Below are 18,630 nucleotides of genomic sequence, written 5' to 3' on the forward strand. Positions count from 1 at the left end.
GCGCCCGATTAAAGTATAATTACACTAGACAGTTACAAATGGGCTTATTACAAGAGAACTATATGTTTAAGAAAGTGAGGCTTTCAGATAAGAAATCTCCAAATATTTTCTGTTATACGTTTTTACAATCTTTCTTATAAAGAAGGAGTGTTTGATGTGCAACATCTGCTAACAGAAATAAATCTATACTCAAGCCCAGCAGAATAATCAAATATAAAATACAGACATAAAGCAAACTACAACGGCAACAGTGATTCTTCGGGCAGCATGTGCAAAATATACTATCTTGCTATCTAATGTCATTGTGATCAGAAATGTGCCAAAACACTCTTTCTCATTCCACTTGAACTGGATCCCCATAATTCCAACAAACATCACTTGTGGCATTAGGTTGTCATCAGCTTGCATGATCCCCAGTTCACTTAACCTTTTCTTCTTTATCTGGCCTTTTTGTGTAAAGGCAGGAACCAGTTCATTTACAATTTCCCTCAACTTGCTCAGAAAGGTCAGATCTTGCATAAAGCTCCATTTCAGCAGGTGCACATTACATCAGCTCCTCTGGATCTACTCTTTCAGCTACATCTGCCTTTCTACTCGTCTGAATTTTAAGTGCTTTATTTTCTGCAGAAACAAACTATGACAAAGTTCAGTATACAAGCTAGCCCAACTAAAACATGACTATTTCTACACAGTTTGTTAGAGCTTTCAAGTTTTTTCTGCCAAGCATTCCTCCTGTCATCCAACTGGAGTTTACAAATTCCTTGCCATAAGAATCTCAATGAGCGATTGTCTTGCTCTTTTATGTGGTTTCCTGATCTTCATACAGGATCACAAATTTTGAACAATTTGTCTACCCTTTTCATCCTAGAATCTTCTCCACTCAACAGATATTTATTGGATATTTACTATCTGTTAAGCATTGTGTTAGGAACTAGGATGCAGATAGGTAAGACAGTGCTATTTTCCTTTAATTCCCAATCTTGAAGCAAACTCTAGATGAGCCCCATGATCCCAGCCCCCTGGCATTATTTTCATGACGATAAAATGGCAAAAGGACTTTGCACTGCAATTTGTAATGTAACTAAGGTTCCTGATCAGTTTTCTCCAGCTGGTTGGAAAAGAGGAAGTCAGAGAGATTCAAAGCATGAAAGGTTTGCCTTGAGGGAGGTTCTCTTTTGCCGAGATAGAGGGGACCATGGGGCAAGAATCTGAGAGCAGCCTCTAGAAGCTAAGTGCAAGCCCCAGCCAATAGCCAACAAGAAAACAGAGACCTCAGTCCTACAACCTACAGAAATGAATTCTGTTGATGAATAACATGAATGTGTTCGGAAGTAGGTTCTTCCAACTGAGCTTTTTTTTTTTTTTTTTGAGATGGAGTTTCATTCTTGTTGCCCAGGCTGGAGTGCAATGGCGCAATCTCGGCTCACTGCAACCTCTGCCTCCCGGGTTCAAGCGATTCTCTTGTCTCAGCCTCACGAGCAGTTGGGATCACAGGCGTGCACCACCAAACCTGGCTAATTTTGTATTTTTAGTAGAGACGGGGTTTCTCCATGTTGGTCAGGCTGGTCTCGAACTCCTGACCTCAGGTGATCTGCCCACCTTGGCCTCCCAAAGTGCTGGGATTACAGGCCTGAGCCATTGTGTCCAGCCCCAACTGAGCTTTCAAATCAGAGCACTGTCCAGCTGACACCTTGACTTCACCCTTCAGACCTGTGAAGAAATAAAGAACTAGTTCTTCAGGAGTGGACCCTGAAGGATGACAAGGAGTACTCTTGAAACTGCTTTAAACTTTCCTTAACTCAGTCAATGCTTAATTCTTCTCTATGACTGAGATTTAGTAGACTGAGATCTATGTCATCGCTTTGAAGTTCACAAATATCCAGTGAGTTAGCTCACCTTTGCTGCCAAGAGAGGCAGATGACAGGGAGGCACTTCCTTCTACCAATAAAAAATGGAGGCAAACTCCACTATCCACTCCAGTAAACACAGCCCTCAACCTGGCACATGGATTTCCCCACCTCCAACCTCAACAGAAGCCAGCCAGAGCCACCGCTGCTATCACACACCCATCCTCATTCTATCTGTTTATAGAAAGCCAACCACGGTAAGAAGGGAACTGCAGGACCACAGAAACCACAATGTCAAAGTTTTGAATGAACAGTTGAACTAGCTGACTTTTGAAAGTTCCTTTCTCCCTCAGATTCTATAATATTATAGCTTTACCAAACTTCTCTTTCTCCATGCCCAAATATATTCTGGCAATCTTAAAAAAAAAAAGAAAAAAGAAAAAAGCAGGAAGACTCAGATCCTTAATCAGATTTTAATGCTAAAAACAAGTAAATTAGGTCTGATTTTTCTATCTAAAATTCCTAAATATTGCATACCTTCAGTTTCATCTTGGGCATTTTCTTGCAGGTTAGAGAAAATTGTAGCTGTCACCAAGAAAACACCATAACCTTCATTTTATGATATTACTCACCACGGATATTTTGGGAATGTCATAATGCTCATCTAAGAAGACCTGTGACACTGAAACAAATGTTTCAAGGAACTGTCTTTTCAACACTGCCTGCTTAAAAAATCTTGGCTTTTTTCACACTATTTTAAAAATAAAGCAGAAAAACTATGCTGATTGACATGCTGTAGCACAGTGTGATGCAGCATTCCTCTGTCATTTCTGCAGATCTATAGGCAACAAAGCATTCTTGCAAAAGACTTTCAATCATTAGCTACTGATATTATTAGAATTTATATACTATTTAGGCCTTTCAAAATCAGAAAACAATAGGACCCAACATGGGAATGTAATAAAGCATAATTTCTTAGGTGAAATCATTCCAACCTTTAGAAAGCAAGTGTCTCAGCTGATGTTCAGCTTAATGAGGAGCCCTTCCTTGCAACAGCAGGTCCATTCTCACTCAGGGAACCCGCACTTACTCCCGTATATTTCTACGCCAGCACCCTGCAAGTTACAATTTGAGATAATAACAATCAGTTCCAAAAACGCAGGAAGAGTTTTATTACAATCACTTTTTAGCCATTTACACAGTGCAAATGCAAAGCACAAAGATAAAGTGTTTTACAGATAAGCTTTATTAGATATTTTAAACCAACACTTCATTTGTTCCAGATTAGCAAGTCATTAGCATGCATCATTTTCAAACCACCCCATCCCACCCCAACACACAGACTGAGTGTCAACATTCAATTCCTGTTCCACTGTCTTTCATTTTAGACAAATCAGTTTTCAGATTCTGCCAAAAGTAGAAATCCTTTAACAATTTTGTTGAAAGATGCACTTACTCAAAATGACCATTCTCTCATATACTCAATTAGTGAAGAACAGTATTTGAGTTTAGTAAAGTGTAATTTGAGACTAGAAACAAGGCCCTACATTTAAAAAAATGCCAGTTATAAGATACCCCAATCCAACTTAAAAATTGCTTCTATGAATTAAGTAATGGCCTTCACTGCTACACAGGTTAAAATTAACAACTAATTCAAGTGTACTGCTTTGTCTAGTCAAACGACTAGGCAACCTAGAAAGACTGAAAACAGATAATAATACCTCCATTCCAGCCAAACAGCACAAAATAAAAGAGCAACCCCATTCCCATCATGCCAGCCAAGGTCGAGAAGAACCTGGACTTTCGCCCTCTGAAGGCTATAACCAGGTATCCCAACACTCCCACTGGGGTGGAATCAGTGAAAGCAAAACAGGGAGCCAGGACTTTCATCCTCACTAACTGGTTACAAGGCCCTCTCTGCAGCAGTATCAGTGACGACTGAGGAGCCTGGGCTTGTACCCCCACCTAGCAGCAACAAGATGCTTGCCCCCTCCTCACTGGGGTGGTGTCAGAGCAAGCCTAGTGGCGATTACAACTTTCACAATTAGCCAATGGTAAGAAGACCAGCCCCGTATACCACAGTATCAGCAGAGACCAAATGGGAAGCTAGAATTACCACCCTTACCCAGCAGTAACAAGGAGCTCCTCCACCCAGCTTGAGTATCAACAGAGGCCAAGGGGAAACTATGACTTCTACCTTAACAAGTTGATGGCCACCTACCCCCATCTTTTATCTTCCTGCAGGAATGTCAGAGAAGTTAGAGAAGATCCAGACTTTCATAATGTAATACAAAAAATGTCCAGGATTCAAATGAAAATTACTTGTCATACCAAGAACCAAGAAGGTGTCAAATTGAATAAGACAATCAACTGATGCCAAAACCAAGATGTCAGAGATGACAGAATTAGCTGACAATAATTTGAAAGCAGCCAGGATAAAAATGCTTCAACGAGCAATTACAAACATACTTCAAACAAATGAAAAATGAGTCTCAGCAAAGAAATAGAACATAGAAAGCATCCAATTAAAATTTTATTTTTATTTTTTATTTCAATAGCTTTAGGACTGTAATATAGTTTGGATATTTGTCCCCACCCAAATCTCATATGGAACTCTAATCTCCAATGCTGAGGGTAGGGTTTGGTGGGAGGTGTTTGGGTCATGGGGGCAAATCTCTCTTGGCTTGGTTCTGTCATTTCAATAAGTGAGTTCTTGTGAGATATGGTCATTTAAGTGTGTGCCCCCTCCCACCCCCTTTCACTTGCTCCTGCTTTTGCCATGTGAGGTACCTGCTCCCTCTTTGCCTTCCACCATGATTGTAAGCTCCCTGAGGCCTCCCTAGAAGCTAAGCAAATGCCAACACCATGCTTCCTCTAAAGCCTGCAGAACCATGAGCCAATTAAACCTCTTTTCTTTTTAAATTACCCAGTATCAGGCATTTCATTATAGCAATGCAAGAACAGCCTAATACAGAAAACTGGTACTGAGGAGTGGGGCATTGCTTTAAAAACACCTGAAAATTTGGAGGCAGCTTTGGAACTGGGTAACAGGCAGAGGTTAGAAAAAGTGTGGAGGGCTCCAAGAAAGACAAGAAGAGGAGAAAAGTTTGGAATTTCTTACAGACTGGTTAAATGGTTATGACCAAAATGCTGATAGTGATACGGACAATGAAGCCCAGCCTCAGATGGACATGAGAAACTCACAAGAAACTGGAGCAAAGGTCACGTGTGTTACACCTTGGCAAAGAGCTTGGCTGCATTCTATTCATGCCCTAGGGATCTGTGGAAGTTTGCACTACAGAGCAATGACTTAGAGTATCTGGCAGAAGAAATTTCTAAGCCACAAAGCACTCAAAAAGTGGCCTGGCTGCTGCTTCTAACAATCTACGCCCAGATGCAAGAGCAAAGGAATGACTTTAAGCTGGAGCTTTAAAGAGGGAGCAGAGCATAAAAGTTTAGAAAATTTGCAGCCTGGCCATGTGGCAGAGAAAGAAAAAGCTTTCTAGGGGAGAAGAATTCAAGCAAGCTGTGGAACAACTACTTGTTAGATATTTGCTTAACTAAAAGGGATCCAAGTGCTAATATCCAAGACAGTGGGTAAAAGGCCTTGAAGGCATTTCAGAGCTCTTCTCACCAGCCCCTACTATCACAAGCCCAAAGGCCTAGGAGGGAAGAATTGTTTGCGTAGCCAGGGCAAGGTTCCCAAAGCCTGCACAACCTCAGGACAATGCTCCCCACATTCTGGCTGCTCTGGCTCCAGCTGTGGCTCAAAGAGTCGCAGATACTGCTCGTGCCACCAATCCAGAGTGGGTAAGCCACCATAGCCTTTGGCAGCTTCCACATGGTGTTAAGCCTGTGAGTGCACAGAGCATAAGAGTGCATGAGGCTTGGTACCCTCTACATAGATTTCAGAGGACGTACAGAAAAGCCTGCTGGGTGTCCAGATAGAAGTCTGCTGTAGGGGAAGAGCCCCCATGGGAACCTCTACTAAGGCAGTGCCTAGAGGAAATGTGGGGATGGAACCTCTAGAGTCCCCACTGGAGCACTGCCTAGTGAAGCTGTGAGAAGCAGGTGGCCAAACTCCAGATCTGAGAATGGTAGATCCGCCATCAGCTTGCACCCTGAGCCTGGAAAAGCCACAGGCACTCAACAGCCAGTGAGAGCAGCTGCAGGAGCTAAACTCTCGAAAGGCACAGGGGAAGAGCTGCCCAAGGCCTCAGGAGCTCACCCCTTCCATCAGTGTAACTTGGGTGTGGGACATGGAGTCAATGGAGATTTTTTTGGAGCTTTAAGATTTCATGACTGCCCCGCCTGGTTTTAAACCTGTATGGGGCCTATAACCCCTTTCTTTTGGCTGGTTCCTCCCTTGTGGAATGGGAATGTTTACCCAATGACTATAGCTCCATTCTATCTTGGAAGTACATAACTTCCTTTTGACATTACAGGCTCATTTGTGGACTGGACTTGCCTTGTTCAGATGAGACTCAGATGAGATTTTGAACCTTAAACTTTGAGTTAATGCTGGAACAAGTTAAGACTTTGGGTGACTATTGGGAAGGCATGATTGTATTTTGCAATGTGAGAGAGACACGAGATTTGGGAGGGTCCAGGGCAGAATGATATAGTTTGGATATACATTTTTCCCTGCCCACATGTCATGTTGAATTGTAATCCCCAATGCTGAAGGTGGGGCCTGGTGGGAGGTTTTTGGATCATGGGGGCAGATCTCTCATGGCCTGATGCTGTCTTCAGGATAGTAAGTGAGACCTTGTGAGATCTGGTCATTTAAAAGTGTATGATACCTGCAGCCCCTTTCTCTCTCTCTTGCTCCTGGTCCAGCCAGGAGCCGCAATGTGCCAGCTCCCCCTCTGGCTTCTGCCATAATAGTAAGCTTCCTGAGACCTCCCTAGAAGCAGATGCCACTATGCTTCCTATATAGTCTGCAGAACCATTAGCCAATTAAACCCCTTTTCCTATAAACTACCCAGCCTCACATATTTCTTTATAGCAGTGCAAGAACATCCTAATACAGAGTACATGTGCTTTTTGGTTACAGGATGAATTGTATAGTGATGGAGAGTCTGGGATTTTAGAATATACATCACCCAAATAGTACACATTGTACCCAATAGGTAGTTTTTCATCCTTCACCCTCCTTCCAACCTTATCTATTCTGAGCCTCCAATGTTGGTGATACCAGTCTATAAGCCTTTGTACACCTAAAGCTTAGCTTCCACTTGTAAGTGACAACATGTAGTATTTGATTTTCCACTCCTGAGTTACTTCCTGCAGAATAATGGTCTCCAGCTTGATCTAAGTTGCTGCAAAAGACATTATTTATTTTTCATAGTTCATTATTTTCTGAGTAGTGTTTCATGGTGTGTATATACATACATAAATATATACACACACACACATAAAAATTTTAGAACTGAAGAATAATTGAAATAAATAGCTCAATGATAAGTTCAACAGCAGAATGAAAAGAACAGAGGAAAGAAACAGTGCATACAAAGATAGAATAATAAAAATTACCCTATCTGAACAATAGAGAGAAATTAAACTGAAAAATAAACATAAACAGAGCTTCAGGGACCTAATTGGACTATAACAAAAGATCCAATATTTGTGTCATTACAGACCTGGAAGGAGAGGAGAAAGAAGGTGAGGCCAAAAAGGTAATTGAGAAAATAATGACTAAAAGCTCCCACATTTGGTAAGACACAATAAGCCCATAGAGTCAAGAAGCTGAGCAAACTCCACACAGGATAAACTCAAATAAATCCGTGAAAACATATATCATAATTAAATTACTGAAAACTAATGGCAAAAACAAAAAGGAAGTATTGAAAGCATCAGTGAAAAATTTACACCTTACCCACTGGAGAGAAATTGTGATTGAGAGCATCAGAAACCATGGATGGCAGACAAAAGAGGCCCAGTATTATTTAAGGGTGGAAAGAAAAAAACTGTCAATCCAGAATCCTATAGCCAGTAAAGATATTCCTCAGGAATGATAAAGAAATCAAAACATTCTAAGAAGAAGAGAAACTAAGATAATTAGCAACCAGCAGATCTACTCTAATAGAATGGGTAAAGAAAGTTCTCTGAACAAAATAGAAATAATAAAAGAGGGAATCTTGGAACATCAGAAAGGAAAAAGAAGCAAAAGTAAGCAAAAATACCAGTAAATAGGCTTTCCTTCTCCTCTTGAGTTTAAATTATGTTTGAAATTTGAAATGAAAATATTATTACTGTCTAATGTGGTTCTATATGTACATAAAGGAGATGTTTAAGACAATTATAAAAAGAAATTGCAGGGAGCCAAAGGCTGGTGGGATGTCACCAACTCAGCATTCCACTGGAGGCTGTATGATCAAACAACAAACTGTTTTTCATGAATGCAGGATGTAGGCAAACTCACGACTGCTCCTGCTGACAGAAGGTTTGCTGGAGGCAATCACTCCCTGGTGCTGAGGTTATCTACTGTGACATCTACAGCCCATTGTTCAAAAACTGCATTCTTGCAAGCCTGCTCTGGACCAAGCAGCTGATCCCTTCTTCCATGCCCCTTCTCACTATCTCTTTTGCCTAATAAATATGGAAGACTGTGTAAAGCTCAGGGCTCTTGTCCACTAGAGGCAAGGTGCCCCCTGACCGCTTCTTCCAAATATACTCTTTTGTCTCTTGTCTTTTATTCCCACATTTGCCCAGCTTTGTTTGGTCCCCTTAGGTTCATGCGGGTTACATAGTGGTGCCACGATCAGCGACAGAATCGGGTGCTCCACAAGAGATGTAAAGAAAAGCAGAGTTTCTCTACTTCACTTGAACTGGTGAATGAAGACACCAGTAAACTGTGAGGCTATGTACATATATTACCTGAAGCAATCACTAAAAAAAATAGCTATACAAAAAGATATACTCAAAAACAAATGAAACTATGAAAACTGCTCAGGTAATCCCCAGGATGGCAGAAAAATGCAAATCAAGAAATAAAAACCAGAACAAACAGAAAACAACAAATAGATTAATGACTAAACATCAATAATTAAATGTAAATGGTCTAAATATAAAGACATTAAAAGACACAGATTCACGGAGTGGATTAAAAACATGACTCAACTATAGGCTGTCAACAACCAAATTTAAACAAAATAATATAGGCAAGTTGAAAGTAAAATGGTGGAAAAAGATGTATCATGCAAACATTAATCAAGGGAAGGCAAGTGTGGTTATATTAATGTCAGATAAGATAGACTTTGGAGCAAAGAAAATTACCAGAGACAGATAATAACATTATATAATCAGAAATATGTTTCACCAAAATGACAGCATAGCCATCCTAAATGGGCATACAACAAATAACAGAACTGCAAGATACGTGAAGCAAAAACTAACAGAACTGAAAAGCCAAACATATCCATACTTGTGCTTAGAGATGCTAGCAACCCTATCTCAAAAACTGATAGAATTACTAAACAGAAAATCAGAAAGAATACAGAAAAACTCAATAATACCACCAACCAATTTGATCTAGTTGATATTTATAGAATGAAATACCCAACAACAGCAGAATACATATTCTTTTCATAGGGTCACTTTACACTTAACAAGATAGACCACATCTTGGGTCATGAAACAAACCTCAACAAATTTCAAAGAGCTGAAGTCATACACTGTGTTTTCTGACAACCATGGAATCAAACTAGGGATCAACTAAAAGATAACAGTAATACTCCCAATACTTAGAAACTAACACTTCTAAATTCTGCATGGGTCAAATAATGAAAATACAAAATATAAAAATTTGTGGAACACAGCTAAAGTAATGCTGAGAGGGAAGTTTGTTAACATTAAGTGTGCACATTAATCAAAAGCAAAACAAACCCAAAACAGGCAGAGGGAATGACATAATAAAAACAGCAAAAACCAATGAAATTGAAAACAGAACAATTTCTAAAAATCAATGAAACAGAGTTGGTTCTTAAAAGAGAGAGAACAAACGAGCTACCAATATAGATTACAAAACAGAGATTATCACTACAGACCCTGCCAACATCAAAAGAAAAAGACTATAAAAAATTCCGATATATGTAAATTTGACAACTTAGAAGAAATGGTTCAATACTGCTAAAACAAAAACTACCAAAATTTACTCTATATAAAATAGGTCATTTGAATAGTTCTTTACCTATTAAGAAAATTGAATTCATAATTTTAAAAATTCCAAAAGATAAATTTCCTGGCCCAGATGGTTTCATTGGAGAAATCTATTAAACATTTGAAGAATTAACAGTAATTCTACAAAATTTCTTCTAGAAAATAAGAGAAAAAAAATGCTTCAGAGTTCATTTTATGAAGCTAGTATTAGTGATACCCAAACCAAAGACAGGAGTTCAAAAAAACAAAACTACAGACCAATATTCTTTATGAATATAGATGCAAAATTTCCTCATAAAACATTAGCAAGTACAAGTCAGCAAAATATAAAAAGATTATACACTATGGCAAAGTGGTATTAATGCCATTGAGGCAAGGGTGGTTCAAAATTTGAAAGTCAACCAGTATAACCCATCATTATTTTTTTTTCTAATAATAAAAATCAGGTGATCATCTCTGGAAATGCAGAAAAAGCATTAAGGAAAGTCAACATTCATTTATGATAAAAGTTCTCAGAAAAAGAGAAATAGAGGAGAACTTCTTTAACTTGATAAAGAATATCCATAAAACACCTAGTTAACCTCATTCTTAATGATGAAATATTGAATATACTCCCCATAACATGAAAAATAAAGTTAAGCTATCTACTCTTATTCAAAATAGTGCTGGAAGTTCTAGCCAGTGTAATAAGGCAAGAAATTTAAAAAAAAAAAAAAAAAAAAAAAAAGCATACTAATCCGAAAACAAAACAAAAACAAGAAAAAACAACTTTTGATACTTACAGATAACATGATTGTCTACATAGAAAATCCCAAGGAATCTACAAAAACACTTCTATAACTAATAGGTAACATTCAACAAAGTCACAAAATACAAAATGAACATACAGAAATCAATTATATTTCTATATACTAGCAATAAACATACGAACATTGAACTTAAAAATATAGTATGACAATCTAATAGTAACAAGCAATGGAGAAAAACTCCCTATTCAATAAATTTTGCTGGGATAACTGGCTAGCCATATGCAGAAGATTGAAACTGAACCTCTTCCTTTCACCATATTAAAAAACCAACTGAAAATGGATTAAAGACTTAAAAGTAAGATCTAAAAGTATAAAAACCTTAGAAGAAAAACTAAAGAGCTACTGCAGGGTATCAGCAAACTACCTACAGAATGAGAGTAAATATTTGTAAGCTATGCATCTGACAAAGTCTTAATGGCTAGAATCTATAAGAAAAAAAAAAGGCAAAAACCAAACAAACCCATGTGGGTAAAGGACATAAACAGACACTTCTAAAAAGAAGATATACACATGGCCAACAAGCATATGAAAAAATATTCAATATCAGTAATCAGAGAAATGCAAATAAAAGCCACAATGAGATACCATCTCACACCAGTCAGAATGGTCGTAATTAAAGTCAAAAAATAGCAGATGTTGGTGAAGTTACAGAAAAAGGCATGCTTAAACACTCCTGGTGGTACTGTAAATTAATTCAGTCACTATGGAAAGCAGTTTCAAGATTTTTCAGTGACCTTAAAACACAACTACCATTTGACCTAACAATCCTATTACTGGATATATACCCAAAGGAATATAAATCATTCTACCAAAAAGACACACAAACTCGTATGTTCATTGCAGCACTAGTCACAATAGCAAAGACATGGGAACAACTTAGATGCCCATCAACGGTGGACTGGATAAAGAAAATGTGGTAAATATATACCGTGGAATACTACACAGACATAAAAAAATCATATCCCTTGAAGCAACATGGATGCAAATGGAGGTCATTATTCTAAGCAAATTAACACTGGAACAGAAAACCAAATACTGCATGTTCTCACTTATAAATGGGAGCTAAAAACTCAGGACACATGGACACAAAGATGGGAACAACAGACAACAGAACCTACTTTAGCAGGGAGAGTGGTAGGTGGATAAAGGTCAAAAAACCTACCTATTGGGTACTGTGCTCACTACTTGAGTGGCTAAATCATTTGCACATCAAACCCCAGTGACATACAATTTACTCATGTAATGAACCTGCGCATGTCCCTCATGAATCTAAAATGAAAGTTGAAAAAAAAAAAAAAACACAAACAACAATTGTATGCTGAAGACTACATAACGTTGATGAAGGAAATCAAAGATATAAATAAACAGAGAAATATGTTCACAGACTGGAAGACTCAACATAATAAAGATGTCAATTCTCCCCAAATTTATATACAAGTTTATTAAAATTCCTATCAAAATTTCAGTATGATTTCTTGTGTATACAAAATTATTCTAAAATTTATATTGAAAGGCAAAGAACTTGGGTAGCTAAAACAATTTTCATAGAGACCAAGTGAGAGAAATCACTCTATTTGATTTCAAGATGTAAATCCAGCTACAGGTATTAGTGAAGAAATAGGATCAGTGGATCAGTGAAACAGAATAGAGAACACAGAAATAGACCTATACAAATATGCCCAAACAATATTTTTAAAAAACGTAAAACCAATTTATTGGAGGAAGGACAGTCTTTTCAAGAAATGGTAAAGGAGCAACTGGACATCCATAGGCAAAAAAAATGAACCTTGACCTAAACCTCCCATCTTACAGCAAAATTACTAAGAACTGGATCACAACTTTATATAGAATGTAAAACCATAAAAATTTCAGAAAAAAATAGGGGAAAATATTTTGAAATCTACAGCTAGGCAAAGAGTTCTTAAACTTAACACTGAAAAGCTCAATCCATAAAAGGAAAAATTGATAAATTGGACAAAATAAAAACTTTACTCTGTAAAAGCCCATATAAAGAAGATAAAAAGACTAGCTACAACGCAGCAGAAAGTATCCGCAAAACACACACTTGACAAAGGACTAGTATTCTAGAATATATATATAACTCTCAAAACTACAGTAAAAAAGGACAAACAATCCAATTAGAAAATAGGCAAAAGTCAAATAGACATCTCACTAAAGAGGATAGAAGAATAGCAAAAAGCCTATGAACAAATGTTCAACATCGTTAACCACTACGGAAATAATTAAAACCACAGTTAGACAGTACTACACACCTATCAGAATGGCTAAAACAAAAAATAGTGAAAACATCAAATGCTTTCAGGATATGAAGAAACTGGATCACTCAAACATTGCTAGTGGGAATTGAAAATGGTACAACCACTCTGGAGAACAGTCTGGCAGTTTCCTTAAAAAACTAAACATGTAACTGCCATAGGACCTACAATTGTATTCCTGGGCATTTACCCCTAAGGAATAAAAAGTATAGTCTCATCAAAATCTGTACACAAATGCTTATAGCAGCTTTAGTGACAATAGGCAAAAACTGAAAATAATCTAGCTGTCCTCCAATGAGTAAATAAACAAACTGTAGAACCACCACACATTGGACTACTACCCAACAATAAAAAGGAACAAATTACTGGTACATACAGCAAGCGGGATGAGGCTCCAGAGAATTATGCTAAGTGAAAAATGCCAGTCCCACAAGGTCATATCCCAAAAGGAATGTGATTTCATTTTTAAAACTTTTTTGAAATGATGAAATAATAGAAATGGAAAACAGATTAAGGTTTGCCTACAGTTAAGGAAGAGACTGGTGGGAGAGGGAAGTAAGTGAATGTGGCTATAAAAGGGCAACTGGAGGAATCCCTGTGGTGATGGATGTGCTCCTCAGCCTAACTGAATGTCAGCACTCTGGCTGTGCTACGATACTGTGGTTTCATAAGGTGTCACCACTGGGCAAAACTGGTAAAGAGCGTACATACGGGATCTCTCTGTGTTATCTCTTACAACCATAGTCAATCTATAATTACCTCAAAATAAAAAGTAATTAAATAAAAGCAACTGAGCTTTAACTGTTACAGAATTGTTTACAAAGTTATAATTTTAAGGTCTAAAATTCTCTGAAAATTACCATAAATTGTGAGATTTATTTTTCTTACTATGTTCTGAAAATGCTACATAAGAACCTTGTACAATTGAGCTTGCATGACTTAGTAGATATAAATGTCTGAACTTCTTTGAAGAAAGAGAATAGGAGTATGCACTTACATCTTGGTCTCACATTTTATATATTTATTTACAACTTAAACTATTTCCCACAAAAAGCTCATCATATCTTGTCACCGTGTAAATCCAAGTTCTTCATTAAAAATTCTATTGATATGCGTGCTGTGCCTCATGCTACTTCACACGGCAGCACAGTTTTCTGATGGAGTCTCACTACGGTGAGTGCTTGTGATGAAAACATACAGCTGACTGCTTTAAGAAGTAATGTACCTTTTCCAGTATCAGGGACAGCCTGGAGCTGACATTAGATATAGTCTAAATATTTAAAAGCTTCCATTTAAACTTGAATTAGAAATTCATAAAATACAAAACATGACTATTTTGAGTTATTTTCTAAAATCTAAAAGCAACATTCTTAAAAAAGAATGACTTGACCTCAGAAATGCAAAAGCACTTTTCATTACCACAAAAGAATATCAGAGAGCAACTTTGCCCCATATCCTGGGAAAAAAGTATCTTATTCAAGAAAGAAGACACAGATCCTAGGAAACAAATACTACTGCAATGTGAAGACAGCTAGTTTCAGTCTAGTGATAAATTGAAAACAATGAACACAGACCACCACATTGGAAAGTATTAAAAGAAAAAGATGACTGCACCGAGAAGAAATTAATATTAAACTACACATTTTCAAGAATAGGCTGAACTATTTTTCACTTCAGGGTAAGATTCCTAAGTTGTCATGCTGTGTACACAAATAAATAATCAGCCTTCCACATATAGGCATATTGTCATTTCAACAATATTCAGTCTTTTTACCAGGAGTAGATTCCATCTCAAGAAATCATCTTCTTTGCTCATCCATAAAAAGCAACTCCTCACCTGTTCAAGTTTTGTCACAAGATTATAGCAACTCAGTCCCATCTCCAGGCTCCACTTCTAATTCTGGTTCTCTCACTATTTCTACTACATCTGCAGTTACTTCCTCCACTGACATCTTGACCCTGAAAGAGTGTGGGAGTGTTGGAATTAACTTCTCCCAAACTCATGTTAATGTTGACATTCTGACCTCCTCTCATGATTCTTGGATGCTCTTAGTGACATCTAAATGGTGAATCCTTCCCAGAAGGTTTTCAATTGACTCTACCCAGATCCATCAGAGAAATCACTATCAATTGAAGCTATAGTTTATGAAGTCTATTTCTTAAATATTATGACTTGAAAGTCAAAATTACTCCTTGATCCATGGGCTGCAAAATGGATGCTGTGTTAGCACAAAAAGAACATTAATCTCCTGGCACATTTCTGTCAGAGCTCTCAGGTGGCCAGGTGCATTGTTCAGTAAGCAACAATATTTTGGAAGGATTTTTTTTTTTTTTTTTTTTTTTTCTGAGCAGTACATCTCAACAGTGGGCTTGAAATATTCAGCAAACAATGCAAATAACAGATGTGCTACCACCCAGGCTCTGTTATTCCATTTCTAGAGCACAGGCAGAATAGATACAGCATAATTCTTAAGGGCCCTAAGATTTTCAGAATTGTAAATGAGCACTGATTCAACTTAAAGTCACCCGTAAAAGAGTTGGCCAGTCTTTTGAAGCTCTGAAGCCAACTAATGACTTTTCTCTAGTTATGAAAGTCCTAGATGCATCTTCTTCCAATAGAAGGTCATTTCATCTACAGTGAAAATCTGCTTGTGTAGCCACCTTCATCAGTGATTTCAGCTAGCTCTTCTGGATAGCTCGCCACAGCTTCTACAATAGAAACTGCTGCTTCACCTTGCACTTTCACGTTACAGAGATGGCTTCTTTCCTTAAACCTCAATAACCAACCTCTGCTAGCCAACTTTTTCTTCTGTAGCTCCCTTGCCTCTCTCAGCCTTCATAGAATTAAAAAGAGTTAGGACCTTGCTGTGTAGGCTTATGCTTAAGGGAATGTTGTAGCTGCTTTAATCTTCTATCCTGACCACTAAAACTTTCTCCATATTAGTAATAACGCTGTTTTGCTTTCTTATTCATGTGTTTGGCTTTTGACTTGCCTTTCTCACTAGGCTTAATCATTTCTAGACTTTGTTTAATGTGAGGAACGTGCAACTCTTCCTTTCACTTGAACACATAGATGCCATTGTAGGGTTATTAATTGGTCTCCTTTCAATATTGCTTTGTCTCAGAATAGAGAAGTCCAAGAAGAGGGAGAGAGAAGGGAGCATGGCTGATTGTAGGAACAGTCAGAACACACATAACACTTACTAAGTTCACCATTTTCTATGGTGATGCAGTTCATGTCACCCAAAACAATTACAGTAGTCATATCAAAGACCACTGGTCACAGATCAGCATAACAAATATAAAATAAAAATGTTTGAAATATTGTGAGAATTACCAAAATGTCACACAAAGGCATAAAGTGAGCACCAGTTATTGGAAAAATGAGGCCAAGTAGACTTGCTCGAAGCAGGGTTACCACAAACCTTCAATGTATAAAACATTCAGTATCTGCGAAGCACAATAAAACAAGGTATTCCTGTACTTAACAGTGGCATTTCATTAAATTCTCTCTTCCATAGAAAGTAAAGTTTTTCTTAAAAGCCTAGAATGAGTAAATACACCAAACAGTCAGACACTTACTTAAGATTCCTTCTACAACACCATGCTGAACAAATCTTAAGCCTGAGATGTTAATATCCTCATTCATGCAGTCCACAGAAGTGTCACCATTTTCCCTATTTTCTATCACAGTATCAATTGGTAGACCACATCCTAAGGGAGAACAGAAACATTTAAGGTAGGTGAGGGGAAATGTCCAAACACAAAAATGTAGAACACATTTCTCTACATGAAATGTAGAGACTCGAAATGATAATGAGACCAGCCAACCCAGATGCATTTAAATAAAGTTGATCTCCCCACATATCCTATTTAAACCAGGGCATCAAATTTTTAACAGTAACAACTTCCCAATGTGTCCCCATATTAGCAAGACTACTCTATCAGCCATCTCAGACCAGCCCAGCACAAAATTCATATACAAAGCTGCCATAAAAGTTCAAAAATAATCCTAAGGACCTACAGCTGGGTGAAAGGGCTTTAAAGCATTCAGCACTCTTAAGCTGTTTTCTAACTGCATGGGTGCTGTGGAAGGAACCTTAAGTATCTGAGATTCTATGATTCTAATATAAATTACATTTGAATAAACCTAAGCAGTTCTCAGGATTACCTAATTTTAACATTCTTGTAGAAAGAATGACTTAAAATTTGACAAACTGACTTAGGACAGTTTAGCTACAGGAAAAAACAGTCTACCTCATTAATTAACAAAAACCATCAGATCTCTATAAATCTTAATCAAATCAATAATATAGGCCAAGCCTCTGAGTGGGCTTACAAAACCTTGAAATATCAGAAAACTAAAAATCTCGCTTGATTTTCATTATAAAACAGAAGACAAACACACAGACAAAGCTGTAAGAAAGAAAGACCTCATTGTCTAATGATAAGTCCTTGAGTACATGAAAGCAGTAACTGCAGTAAACAGGCAAAGCCACTGAACTTATCCGTACTTGAAGGGTACAGACAAGCCTTTGGGGGCACTAGAGAAGGCAAGACGACTCCATACACTAGAATGCTATCGGGGTGGTCTAGAAATGACTGAACAGTGAGTAATTTTGTTTCTGATTCTGTATGTGTCTGCCTGTACTTTGAATATTTTCCATAATAACCATTGTTTCTTTTTTACCATTAGAAAAATTAAAAATAGAAAATTATTGCATATTGAAGAAAAAACAGATTTTTACACAAATTATGTATTCTTTTTTTTTGTGGATCTTAATTTCCATCTGATTTTCTTTTTTTTATTTTTATTTATTTATTTTTAAAATTATTTTTTATTATTATACTTTAAGTTCTAGGGTACACGTGCATAACGTGCAGGTTTGTTACATATGTATACTTGTGCCATGTTGCTGTGCTGCACCCATCAACTCGTCAGCACCCATCAACTCGTCATTTACATCAGGTATAACTCCCAATGCAATCCCTCCCCACTCCCCCCTCCCCATGATAGGTCCCGGTGTGTGATGTTCCCCTTCCCGAGTCCAAGTGATCTCATTGTTCAGTTCCCACCTATGAGTGAGAACATGCGGTGTTTGGTTTTCTGTTCTTGCGATAGTTTGCTAAGAATGATGGTTTCCAGCTGCATCCATGTCCCTACAAAGGACACAAACTCATCCTTTTTTATGGCTGCATAGTATTCCATGGTGTATATGTGCCACATTTTCTTAATCCAGTCTGTCACTGATGGACATTTGGGTTGATTCCAAGTCTTTGCTATTGTGAATAGTGCCGCAATAAACATACGTGTGCATGTGTCTTTATAGCAGCATGATTTAGAATCCTTTGGGTATATACCCAGTAATGGGATGGCTGGGTCATATGGTATTTCTAGTTCTAGATCCTTGAGGAATCGCCATACTGTTTTCCATAATGGTTGAACTAGTTTACAATCCCACCAACAGTGTAAAAGTGTTCCTATTTCTCCACATCCTCTCCAGCACCTGTTGTTTCCTGACTTTTTAATGATCGCCA

General features: G+C 37.7%; 1 pseudogene; it reads right to left on the reverse strand.

Moving 5' to 3' along the window:
- Window positions 1-207: 207 nt before the first annotated feature.
- Window positions 208-18,630, reverse strand: part of LOC100427776 (SHC SH2 domain-binding protein 1-like) — a 40,289-nt pseudogene continuing 21,866 nt past the window's right edge.

Source organism: Macaca mulatta, chromosome 19, assembly GCF_049350105.2.
Source record: "Macaca mulatta isolate MMU2019108-1 chromosome 19, T2T-MMU8v2.0, whole genome shotgun sequence".
Classification (NCBI taxonomy): domain Eukaryota; kingdom Metazoa; phylum Chordata; class Mammalia; order Primates; family Cercopithecidae; genus Macaca; species Macaca mulatta.